Source organism: Marmota flaviventris, chromosome X (assembly GCF_047511675.1).
Source record: "Marmota flaviventris isolate mMarFla1 chromosome X, mMarFla1.hap1, whole genome shotgun sequence".
Taxonomy (NCBI): domain Eukaryota; kingdom Metazoa; phylum Chordata; class Mammalia; order Rodentia; family Sciuridae; genus Marmota; species Marmota flaviventris.
Genome location: NC_092518.1, coordinates 51505324 through 51519224, shown reverse-complemented (window position 1 = coordinate 51519224; position 13901 = coordinate 51505324). Strand labels below are relative to the sequence as shown.

The window sequence follows — 13901 nt, the reverse complement described above, 5'->3', positions numbered from 1 at the left end:
GTATATTCTTATTACTTTTAGGAGAAAATTAGAGAAATATGTTTAAATGTGAGTGCTAGGTTTTTGAAGAACTAGTATACAGGAAATTCACACCATTTCATTTTTTATATCCACTCTAAAAAATAAGCACTCAATGAGTCTAGAACACTCTGTAATGACCAGCTATATCTTCTTATCCTGATCTCTTTGAACTCATTCCAAATTATTGTGCTAACCCTTCATAAGCTTATCTAAGTTAATCATTCATAAACTAATCATTTGTAAAATAGAATTCAAAATAATATTTCATTTAAAATATATATATTATACAGGAAAATACTTTATAGCCTAAAAATTATAATACAGTATAACATGACATTGATTTGTGTTTTGTTGTTGCATGAGCAGTAGGTTTTTTAATGACATGTAAATTATACACTAAATATAAAATTTTGATTTCAAAGTAACTATTACCCTTATTTAAAATATATATACTAGTTTTTGTTAGAAAATCAAAATATGGGAAAGTGCAAGAAAAAATTTAAGAATATTAATATCAATAATAATATTTCAATAATCAATAAAATGAAATAATAAGGGAATAACTGATAATGAAAGGTTGTATCTTTATACTTATTTTATATTTTAGTTTTGATTTTCCAATTCTTCATTGAAATTTCTGAGATATAGAAAAAAGGATGTTACCACTTCACACCCATTAGGATGACTGCTATTAAATAAACAGAAAATATCAAGTGTTGGCGAAGATATAGAGAAACTGGAACCCTTGTGCATTGCTGGTGAAATGTCCAGCCCTGGTGGAAAATAGTACGGTGGTTCCTAAAAAAATTAAACATAGAATTACTACACAATCCAACAATTCTACTTCTGGGTATATACCCAAGAGAATTTAAAGCAGGGACTTGAACAGGTATTTGTACCCCACATTGTTCACTGCAGTATTATTCACAGTAGCCCAAAGGTGAAAGTAGCCCAAATGTCCATCAACAGATAAATGGATAAAAAATTTTTGGTCTATATATGCAATAGAACATTATTCAGCCTTAAAAAGGAATGGAATTCATGCTGGGGTGTGGCTCAGTAGTAGAGTGCTTGCCTAGCCAGTGTGAGGCATTGGGTTTGATCCTCAGCACCACATAGAAGTAAATAAATAAAATCAAGGTATTGTGTCCATCTACAAATAAAAATATTTTTTTAAGAAAAGGAATGGAGGGGCTGGGGTTGTGGTTTAGCAATAGAGTGCTTGCCTAGCATGTGTGAAGCCCTGGGTTCAATCTTCAGCACCACATAAAAATAAATAAATAAAATAAAGGTATTGTGTCCAACTACAACTAAAAAAATAAATATTTTAAAAAAGGAATGGAATCCTGACACATTACCACATGGACAAACCTTTAAGACTTTAAGTGAAAGAAGCAGCCACAAAAGGACAGATATCATAGGATTCTACTTAATATATAATACCTACAGTAGTTAAAATTGTAGAGATATAAAGTAGAATAGTGTGGTTTACCAGGGTCTAGAGGGAGGAGGAATGGGGATTTACTGTTGTTGTTTTTTTGTTTTCTGTTTTTTTTGTGCCAGGGATTGAACCCAGCGGTGCTTACCCTAGGTAAACTGAGCCACATTCCCAGCCCTTTTTTAATTTTTGTTTTGAGACAGGATCTCACCAAGTTGCTTAGGGTTTTTTTTTTCAATATTTTTTAGTTGTAGTTGGACACAATATCTTTATTTATTTTAATGTGGTGCTGAGGATCAAACCCAGTGCCTCACACATGTGAGGCGGGCACTCTACCACTGAGCTACAGCCCCAGCCCAAGGGTCTTGCTAAATAACTGAGGCTGGCCTTGAACTTGCAATCCTTCTGCCTTAGCCTCCTGAGTCTCTGTGATTATTGTGGTAAGCCACCTACACCTGGCTACAGAGTAACCTTTATTATTATTATTATTAATTAATTTATTTTTCAGTGCTGGGGATTGAACCATGGGCCTAATGCATGCTAGGTAAGCACCCTACCATTGAGCCACATATCCAGCCCTGACTTATTGTTTAATGGGTAAAGAGTTTTAGTTTGGGATGATGAAAAGTTTTGGAGATGGATAGTGCTGATCATTGCACAACAGTGTGAACCTACTTAATGACGCTGAATTGTATACTTAAAAGGCTTAAAATGAACCAGAAATGGTGGTGCGCATCTGTAATTCCAGCTACTGTGGATGCTGAGGCAGGAAAATCTCAAATTTGAGGGCAGTTTGAGCAATTTAGTAAGATCTTGTCTCAAAATAAAATTAAAAAAAAAAGGGAGTTGGGGGTGTTACATGCTGGTAGAGCACTTACTTAGCATTTGCAAAGCCATTGGTTCAATCCTTAGTACTTCAAGGGGGGGGCTTTAAAATGGTAAATTTTACATTATCTGTGTTTTATCACAGATAAAATATCCCTCCATATTTTATATTTTTATACTTAAAATATTTTATATTTTTTAAAAATATTTTTTTAGTTTTGCATGGACACAATATCTTTATTTTGTTTATTTATTTTTATGTGGTGCTAAGGATCGAACCCAGAGTCTCACACATTTGAGGCGAGTGCTCTACCACTGAGCCACAACACCAGCCCTTTTATCACTATTTTTAAAAGTTAAAGAAAGAGTCTGCCTTTCTCAGTAAATTTGTTTCAAAAACGAATATCATATAAAACCATGTGTGAGGAAAATCACTTCTGATTTCTACTGACTTTTATGTATGGTAATAACTTAAAATAGTAGCATAATATATTGGATATATCCATTTATAGTAGACAGTTTCAGTTCATGGTTTTATAGGACAAACATGGGAAATTCAATGGTGTGAAGAACAAAATTGAAGTCAAATATTCCTTCTCCTTTTTTCTTTGATATAGTTCAAAACCTTCCCCTACAGAAGATGGAAACATGGTAAAAACTCTCTTACCCATTCAGTGGTCAGTTAAAGAAAAAAAAAACATAAAAATTATGAATATATAGCCTAGTCATTTTTAAAAAATCTAAAACATGTTCCTTCATTCTCCAATATTTATATGTAGGGCCAAGGCCATTTCTTTTCATGTGGGTCCTTTAGAATTACTCCATTTTTTTCTTGTATAAACCATACCCGTATTGTTTCAGTCCATATTTTTAGTTTTTGGTTTCCTTTTATTTAAAACAGAGATTTTTTAAATGAGTATCCCCAGTCCCTCTTGGCAGTACTTGGGATTGAACCCTGGGACACATTTCCACAAAGTTACATCCCCAGTACTTTTTATATTTTGTTCTGAAACAGAGTTTGCTAAGTTGCCCAGGCTGACCTTGAATTTGTGATTCTCTTGTGTCGGCCTTCTGAGTAGCTGGGATCACAGGGATGCCTCCACTCTGTCCATTCTAGTCTCTTTAAAGTTGCTTCATGTACAGCTATTTTAGCAGTAATTTTACTACTATTTACCTTTATCAGCCATTTCTAAAGTGTTCACTTTTATTTTCATAGAAAGAATAGCTCTCTTTTATGTTCTTTTTTTAAAGAGAGAGAGAGAGAGAATTTTTAAATATTTATTTTTCAGTTCTCGGCTGACACAACATCTTTGTTTGTATGTGGTGCTGAGGATCGAACCCAGACCGCACGCATGCCAGGCGAGCATGCTACCGCTTGAGCCACATCCCCAGCCCTCTTTTATGTTCTTATTTAATCAGATTTTATAATATTTAATTAGGTTGCATTATTATGAGAAGTTCAGTGGGCACAAATAGCTTGGGGGCAAACACAATGGAATCTCAGTATGCCAATAATTCTACTAGTGGTAATAAGAGCATGCATTTAAGTATCAGCCACAAGTAGCAAGCATGCTGTGGGAATCTGAATATTTTAGTGATAAAGAGGAGACTATCAGTTAACCCACTTCAGGTTGTTTAAGATAAATATTTGCAGCATAAAATTTGCTTTTTTTCTTACTTATTATATCCTGAACATTTTTCCTGTCTAAAAATGGAGATATACGTCATTGTTTTTAATGGCCACATGGTAATTATTTTACATGTATTAGGTTGGGTTCTTGCTTGCAAACAACATAAAGCAGCTCTGACTCACCTAACCATAAAAGGAATTTATTTGTAGGCTATTAGATTGTTTATAGAGTCAATAGGAAGAATGGTCAGCCAGGCTTGGAAAATGGGTAGGAATCCATTGAAGCTAAATTGGACCAAAGTTATACCCTAGGAACAGTTTAGTAAGGACTTGTTCACTGATATTAGCTTTCTTAAGACTTTGGCTATTGCTGCTGCTGGCATTGTATGCCTGCTGCTGCCTGTGCCATGAATTCTTTTGTTGTTTTTTCTTTTGTGGAACTGGAGATCAAACCAAGTGCTTTGCCACTGAGCTACATCCTAGCCATGAATTCTTATGATATGTCCCTGTGTATTTGGGTCACTTCCTTAGGGTTCAAAATCTTAGGCAGAAGCATCAGATGATTCTAGTATATCATCCCCTAAAGTAAAAGGAGTGCAGTAAGACACCATGTTCCTGAATGCCCCCTTTTTGTTCCCCCAAACTTCTCCAAGTTAAGGGAACAATGAGAACATGTCTGGGCTGGAAAGACATGATACATATTATCTTAAAAGACAATGGCTTTCTCTTAGGCACACTGAGAACTATAGGGCACGTTAATGTTACATTTAGAAAGCTGCTTTCTTGCATGTACACCAGGGCAGTGCTCCTTGGGATGCTGGCCAAACAGAGTTAGTATGCTAATGCTGATGATGTCACAGCTTCTGTAGCCTAACATATAAAACCCCTCTTTGGGGAGAGGAGCAGAACTGAGGGCACTGTGGAAAGGATACGCATCACTTATCTATCCAGCTGCCACAGGACAAAACACTGTGAGGGAGAGAAATGCTTGACAAAGCATTGTGATGGACAGAGGTGCTATCTATCAGCCTGTCGCCACTGAACTCTTCTTGGAGCAGTCACTGATCTCTTGTAAGCTTTCCCCAATAAACTGCATATCTCCCATACTATCTCTGGGCACTTTCTTTGGCCTGTCTGCAACATATTCCATTGCCTTGGCACAACTGGGCTATGGGTGAGACAATTGGCAAGTCAGGCAGGTGGCCAAAGAAACCCCCATGAGCAGATTGACTGTGGCAGTTAGAAGGGGAAATATGTTGGGGCGACTCCCAGGAGGAACTTCTACCTCTGTGTAGGGAGGGGTGGCAGATATTATGCCTGAGGGCTACCGTGTATGTATGGTGATGCCCCCAAGACATTCTAAGGATTGGGGGAAATGTTTCTCATGGGCAAGCACTAGGGTCTATAGAAAAAGAAAGAGCTATATGTGATTGCAGCAGCTGTGGGGTGGCCCCTTCTCCTGGCATTGTACATAGTAAGGGAGGTAGAGTAAGCAGTTGCAGGAGGAGTTAAAGCTGGAGCACAAGCACATTTAACTCAAGCAGGGACTTCTGAGAAGTTACTTGCTTGTCTGAAGAGTGCTGATAAAAATTTGGAAACTCTAGCCTGCTGCATTGCTAAACTAAAAGGTAAATGTTTACCATAAACTAGAGTAAGGAATGTGGTTATTTAAAAGGACTGGGACCAGCATAAATGGGACCCCTGTAAATCTAACACCTCAGAAGAGGAGGATGAGGGCTGGGTGATCTGTTTGAGGTGCTAGTGCTAGGGGCCAGACCAGTCATAACTCAAAAGGTGAAGACAGATCAGCCACAGTCAGTGGGAGTAGGTATTGAGGATCTGCCTCCTCTCACCAGCACATGTGTATCTTCACAAAAGATTATAGTGCTGCTAAATTGGTAAGACTGAGGAATGAGTTTAGACAGATAGAAAAAAAAAATGTATCAGGATGGATGCTGCAGCTTTGGGTTCCTGGTGCTAAAGGCATATTCCTATCAGGAAGTAAGATGCATAAAATTACCTGAGTCACCACACACTGCTGCAAAATTTATATTCAGCAGTTAATGAGAGCCATGCCATCTCTTTATTGTCCTGGTTTATAGCTGCCCATAAAAATGTTTGGCTTAATATGGGGGGTGTTCCTGTGGCACCTCTAAGATGGCAATCCATGAAAGATCTTCAAGACCTCCTAAGGGTTAGGGATGATGCAGGTTGTTTATGTAGCAAACTACACTGGTCCTGATAACAAAACATTCACAGCAACAATGAAGGACCATTCTCGAAATGGCTTTGAGGCAATATTATAAGGCTCTGGTATCAATCCTTAGCCCTGTTTTGGGCCTTCTTGTTTCTCAGGCAGCATAGGCTGTAGCTGATACTTGGGAAACTAAAAAGATTAGAAAGCAAGGGATGTGGAGTATGAATCAAAAGGTGGAAGGAAGAGAGGACAAAGGAAACACAAGGGGCCAATAAGAAAAGCCAGAAGCAATGTGCTTTCTTCTGGAAAGGACAACAATGGACTTTTCATTGTTTTTCCCCAAAGGTATTTACACAGCCCAACCATATGTCATGGGATGGTGGACAAAACCTGATACAGAATTGATGTTTACTTATATTGATGATGTGATGTTAATTTCTGAGTCTTTTTCCCACCTAGAGGAGGCAGTTCAAACAGTGTTGGCACATCTCCAATAGAGAGGATGGGCAGTCAACTCCTCCAAATTGCAAGAACATGGGCTGCCTGCCAAGTACTTGGGGGTTATCTGGTTAGGCACTGCTGTTTTCCCTACTCCCAAAAGGTCACAGAACTTTTGGGAGTGTTGAAATGTAGGCATCCCCTCATTCTGTAAATATCACAAATGTTAAATCCATTGTATGATTTAATAAAAAGAAAGGCCAAATGTGACTTGGAACTGGAACACCTCAAGGCCTTTTTTCAAGCAAAAATTATTATAGAGTGATTATAAGACTTGAACATTTTAGTCCAAAAAAAGAGCCCCATAAATTGGATGTTTTTAGCTGCCCTGATGGGTTTGAGTGTTTCCTGTGGCAGCAGAAGTACAATAAATGAATTTTCCCTTAGGATTTTGGTCACAGACATGAAAGGATACAAAAAGTGAAAAGCCATTTAAAAACAACTGCCATGTGACTGTGTGTTATATGGCAGCACAGTCATGCTTCTTGGTCATGCATTCAAAAAGCAGACAACCTAAGTGAAGTTAGGTGGTTGGAAGATGTTCCAGCTAAAATGTGTGGTTGTTTGGCTATATAAAAAGACAATTCTGGGCTGCGGTTGTGGCTCAGTGGTGGAGTGTTTGCCTAGTATGTGTGAGGCACTGGGTTCGATCATCAGCACCATATAAAAATAAATAAATAAAGTAAAGGTATTGTGTCCAACTATATCTAAAAAAATTTGAAAAAAAAGGACAGTCCTGCTGGGTGCAGTAGCACACGTGGCTTGGGAAGCTGAGGCAGGAGGATTAGGATCGTAAGTTCAAAGCCAGCCTCAGCAACAGCAGGGCACTAAGCAACTCAGTGGGACTCTGTAGCTAAATAAAATACAAAATAGGGCTGGGGATGTGGCTCAGTGGTCGAGTGCCCCAGAATTGAATCCCTGGTGCCCCACCCTCCACCCCCCAAAAAAGTAGTCCACAAGAGAAAGTCTCTCTGGCCCACAACGAAGAAGTGGAGAGCTCCCACCAAGATACTCAGACATTGTATGTGTATGTTATTTTCTCTACCTGCTCCATGAAGCAGCCATGGCCAGTGCTTCATGTAATGGGATGGATAACTTGAGAAAGGGAGCCTGTACAACAGTGGCAGGTTGACTTCATCAAACCCTTTCCCTTATCAGAAGGTTACAAGTTTGCCCAATCATGTGCACACAAGTACATTGGACTGCTATAGGTACATGCTTGCAGAAGGCTGAAGGGTAACCATACATGGACTTCAGTTGCCTGGCACCATGTGTGGCTCCCCTGCAGACATAGTAAAAAAGGAACACACCTAACGGCCACAGGGTGCAAAAATGGGCTAAAAATTTGGACATACATTGACATTTCCACTTGCCTTACAATCCAGCTGCAGCAGGGTTACACAAATAAATGTCCCACCTAAACAACAACCAAACATGGAGGTTGGATCCTTGGCAGTGTAGACCAAATGATTATGGATGGCCATCAGGACCTTCAATAATCATGACTAAAATACATGCCCCAACACCTGCCTGATGTTGACAAAAAACCCCGACATTATTTAGATTCAAATGATGATGCTTAAAAAGCACATCTGCACTTCATAAATGGAAACACAGGGATAATTTGCTGTTGCTGCTGCCACAGGACCTGCCACAGGGGATCCATATAGTCTATTGGGTATGGGAATAGCAAATGGTTTTCGATGATGTGGGTTCCTAGGCTCATGGGCAAAAAGACTAAAATAGGACATACATATTAAAAAAAGATTATTAACCCAAGGTTTTTAATCTTTAAGAAAAAAGCATGTCATTTCATTATGATCTGCAAGAACTCTACTGTTGTTACACTTTTCTTTGTCAAAACCTCAGGTACCATTGGGATATAAATTATGGTGTTATAAACCTGAGGATGGGATACTACAGTATTATTCTCATTTTGGGATGATCAGGTTACTTATGTATTGTTAAATAATAGAGATTGGCCTATATTAATACCTGTTACATTTCATCCTTAGAGCTAATCTTTTTACAAAATGGACAAATACCATTATAGAGGTATAAAATAAAATAAAATAAATTGCAGCGTATACAGTGAACTTCCTCTATCATTCTCCACTGTTCTCCTGGAGCAACTACAGCTAGCCACCTTAGTATAATGAAAGCAAATGTTAAACTGGAGCAAAACTCATAGCTCATAGACAATTGCTCTATGGACTTAAATATAAGTGTATTTGTTTTTAAGGATACCAAGTATTGTGTCTCACATTTGGTGTGAAAGCAATTGACTATGGCTAAGCCTTTGCTAAGGTATATTGTGTTTGATGGCTTGGGGTCGCTCACTGCAATATAGGTAAACCTAAAAAGTTCCCCTTTGTATAAAAATCAAAGGTAGGAACACCTCCCAACCCTCTGTAAGTATAGTTTGGACCCCTGGCAATCAGTGTAATTTAACCACTGTGTGACTGCTTAAAATGACAAAGTCAAACAACATATATAACAATATATCCCTCCCCTTGGAGGCAGTTATAGACATGTGGCACCTTTAGGTGGCTCTACCTTCCTCATAATTGGATTTGCTAATATACTTGAAAATGATTTTATATACCAGATGACATACTTCCCACTTTGTCTACAATCCCTACTAATTGGGACCTTACAAAAGATGGCATAGAGTGACCCATGCTGCCAGGTGGCTTGACACACTTGCTATACTTCTTCCTGAAACAACAAAGTTGACATTGAGTGGCAAGGTAAGATTTTAACTAAGCACACTGCTGCTGCTTTAAATAATATTCATAGAGCCAGAACTTAATTTAAAAAAAACTACTCAAATGTAAATGGTAGTACTTCAGAGCAAAATGGTGCTAGATATGCTAACTATAGTACAGGGAGGTACCTATGCCCTTATTAAAGCAAATGTTGTGTATGTATCCCTGATGATCATCTTAATGTGTTTTTGGCTTACTTAAGTTGCAAAACCATATTATAACTATAGGTCAACTTTATATCAAGCCTCTTTCTACTTGATTACAATCTCTTTATGATATCTGGTGATATGTTGTATTATCTACTTGCTCTAATAGCAAGGTTTATTATATTCTTTTCAAAAAATTTATTTATTTATTCTAATGTATTATACATGACAACAGAATGCATTTTGATCCAGAGTATACAGATGGAGCACAATTTTTCATATCTCTGGTTGTACACAAAGTAGAGTCACACCATTCGTGTCTTCATACATGTACCTAGGGTAATAATGTCCATCTCATTCCACCATCTTTCCTACCCTAGTGCCCCCTCCCTTTCCCTCCCTCCCCTTTACCCTATCCAAAGTTCCTCCATTCCTCCCATGCCCTCACCTCCCATTATGGGTCAGCATCCACTTACCAGAGAAAACATTCAACCTTTGGTTTTTGGGGATTGGCTTACTTCACTTAGCATGATATTCTCCAGCTCCATCCATTTACCTACATATGCCATGATTTTATTATCTTTTAATACTGAGTAACAATCCATTGTGGCAAGGTTTAATATATTCTGCTGCTCTTTGTATTGCTGTTGTGGACAGTGTGAAAGATGGACACAATAAGGTTGTGAGGATATCTAGACACATGGGGATGCAGTATATTATCCTTAAAGTAAAAGGGAATAGCAAGATATCATGTCCCTAAATACCCGCTTTTTGTTCCCATAAACCTCATCAAGTTAAGGGGGTAGTAAGAGCAAGTCTGGGCTGAAAAGTCCAGACACAAATAAATTTTTTTTATGGTGCTGGGAATTGAACCCAGGGCCTTGTGCATGCAAGGCAAACACTCTACCAACTGAGCTATATCCCCAGCCCCAGAAACAAATAATCTTAAAAGCCAACAGCTTTCTCTTTTTCGCACTAAAAACTATAAAAAGTTAGTGTTATGTGTCAAAAGCTACTTTCTTACATGTACACCAGAACAGTTGCTCCTTGTGATCCAAGCAGACTAAACAAGCTAATGCTGATGGTGTCATTGCGTCTATAGCCTAACTTGAAAACCCCTCTCCAAGTGAGGACAGATGTGGAACTGAGGGCACTGTGAAAAAGATTCATGTTACTTGTCCAGCCAGCTGTCATTGGACAAAACACATTACCTCCTTGCCCTGGCATCAAGTCTAGAAATCACTTAACAACATCGTAGTTTCAAGGGTATGGGGAAGAGAAATATCTCCTCTCTTCTTTCCTTTCAGTACAACACATATGCTTTGGCTTCAGTAATGGGAACCAGAATCCTACTGCCCATTTCCAAGATTCTCAAAGGGGTACATTTCCTTAAATGTGTTTGGATGTTGTCTAGCCAAAAATATGACAATTATCTATTATAGTGTAGGTGGCACTAGAGATTATTTAACTAATTATTGAAAATTTAGGTTGTTTCTGATTTTGCTTTGTTTTAAGCCCCATAGTAATTGTCACATTTTACAAGCCTAGTAGGGGGAAAATAATGTATCTTAGTTAATTTACATTTTAAAAATTATTTTTATGTGTTTATTGACATTTGGATCTTATTTTGTCAATTTTCTGATATGTACATATATGCATATACACACATATATATTTATTTTACTTAAGATATAATTTATATACATACCATAAAATTCATCTTTTTAAAGAATCAAATTGGCTAGGTGCAGTGGCACACATCTGTAATCCCAGTGGCTCGGGAGGCTGAGGCAGAAGGATTGTGCAGTCAAAGCCAGCCTCAGCAATTTAGTGAGGCCCTAAGCAAATTAGCGAGGACCCTGTCACTAAATAAAATATAAAAAGGGCTGGGGGTGTGGCTCAGAGGTTAAGCACCTCTGAGTTCAATTCCTGGGTACCAAAAAATTTAAAAAAAAAGAATTAAATTCATCAAATTTTGATATATTCACAGGCTTGTGTAATCATTACCATAATCTCATTCCAACATATTTTCCTTAATCCAGAAAAAAACCCATGCATGTATTTTTTTTAATATTTAGTTTTTACTTATAGGTGGACTCAATGTCTTTATTTTACTTTCTGTGGTGCTAAGGATTGAACCCAGTGCCCCACACATGCTAGGCAAGCACTCTACCTCTGAGCCACAACCCCAGCCCTGCATGTATATTTTTGAAGTGTGTTTACATGGTAGTTTTTTCTATGAAAAATTTAAATTTCACGTAATTAAATTTTAAGATCTTTTATGATTTCTAGTTTGTTTATGCTTAGGAAGGCCTTCCGACACTGTTTGGTTAATAAGTATTCACTTTTATATCTTTGTAGTGTATTCTATCTTATTTTTTTTTAAGTTTTGGGCATTAACTCAGTTGAAATTTTAGATCCTGATGTCACCTCAAATGATTAACATATTATCCCAGTACCACTTACTGATTTCCCAAATATATTTGAAATTTTGTCCTTGTTATATACTAAGTTCTTACATATACACATATGCCTGTTTTTAGAACTTCCTGTTCTATTGTAAGAATATTTCTGTCCATTCTGACATCAGTACAAGACTTTTTTTTTTTTTTTAAGTAGACTACTTTTTGATGGTTCTGGAGATCAAACCCAGAGCCTCTCACATGCTAGGCAAATGCTTTAACATTGAGTTACAGCCTAGACTTAATTTTAGAAGAATTTTAAGTTCACAACAAAATTAACCAGAAGGTACAGAAATTTCCCATAGTCTCTCTTCCCCACACATGTTAGTATACTTTATATTAGGGTCCACTTTTGATTTTATGCATTCTATGGGTTTGGGCAAGTTTATAACAATATGTATACATCATTGCAGTATGTACAGAGTAGTTTTACTGCCCCACGTATCTTCTGTGCTCTGCCTATTCTTCCTCTCCTCCAATCTCTGACAACCATTCATCTTTTTACTGTTCTACATAGTTTTGTCGTTTTCAGAATATCATAGAGATGAAATTATACAGTATGTAGCCTTTGTAGGTTGGCTTCTTTCACTTAGTAATTGTGGGAGGCCAACCTTATGGGTGACTGAGTTACACTCCCCAGCTGGGTGCTGAGGCGCTCAGTCACAGAAATGGGTGTGTCTTGCTACAGCCCTATGGGTGAAGCTATGCTCACCTGTTCCTTTGTAATATAACCCCTTGCCCTGTTTAGGATAGAATCTTCCATGGAAGTGCCTTGTGTGTGTCCCCTCCTCTTACTGTGCCCTTGGGTGTGGCCTACCCAGGTGTCAGTCAACCTGCTGACGGTGGACATCATGAAGATAGACTCAGCCCCCTGAAACCTGACCCCTTGCCTCATTTGAATAGCTTCTCCTCAATAAAAGGGGTCAGCGCGTGCTCTCGCTCTCTCTCTTTCTGTGGACCCTTAAGGTCAGAGGAGCCGTCACAGCAACCCCAAAGAAAAAGGTATTTGTTTCTCTTGTGTGGTTATTTCTTGCAGCCCAGTTAGCCCAGTTTAACTAGAGTGACCCCTGAGCCTTTTAGTCGTGAGAACAGAAACCCGGCAAGTAATTGCATTTCTGATGTTTTTTTCTTTTTTTTCCCTTGGTACTAACTTCAAGGACACTTTATCACTAAATCCTTGCCTTATTTATTTATTGAGATAGGGTCTCACTAAATTCCCAAGGCCTCAAATTTGAGATCCTCCTGCCTCAGCCTCCCAAATGGCTGTTATTACAGGTATGCACCATCATTCCTTGCTTCATTTACATTTATTTCATGTCTGTTCATGGTTTGATAGCCCATTCATTTTAGTGCTGAATAATATTCTGCTGTCTGGCTGTACCATAGTTTATCAATTCACCTACTGAAGGGCATCTTGATTATTTCTAGTTTTTAGCAATTGGAAATACAACTGCTGTAAACATCTGTGTGCTGGTTTTGGTGTGGACATAAGTTTTCAACTCCACTGGGTAAATACCATAAGATTGCTGGATTGTATATTAAGAGTATGTTTAGTTTTATAAGAAACTACCCAGCTGTCTTCCACAGTGGCTGTACCATTTTGCATTCCCAGCAGCAACAAATGAGTTCTGTTGCTCCATGTCTTCTCCAGTATTTGATGTTGTCATTCCTCTGAATTTGTTCCATTCTAATAGGTGTAATGGTATCTCATTCTTGTTTTAATTTGCATTTCCTATGATTTGGGGCATCTTTTCATATGCCAATTTACCATCCAAGTATTTTGTTCATTGAGGTGTCTGGTAAGGTCATTGGTCCATTTATGAATCAAGTTGTTTGTTTTCTAAGTATAAAACTTTTTTTTTTTTTGGTACCAGGCATTGAACCCAGGGGCACTTAACTACTGAGCTACATCCCCA

General features: G+C 38.0%; 1 protein-coding gene and 1 non-coding gene across 5 annotated transcripts in view; one reads left to right on the top strand and one right to left on the bottom strand.

Moving 5' to 3' along the window:
* The window catches only part of Atp7a (ATPase copper transporting alpha), a 143635-nt gene that overhangs the window by 53471 nt on the left and 76263 nt on the right, over window positions 1–13901 (top strand). The window lies entirely within an intron of this gene.
* On the bottom strand, window positions 10376–10449 carry Trnaa-ugc (transfer RNA alanine (anticodon UGC)). Its single transcript has one exon. It is a non-coding gene; the product is annotated as a tRNA-Ala (tRNA).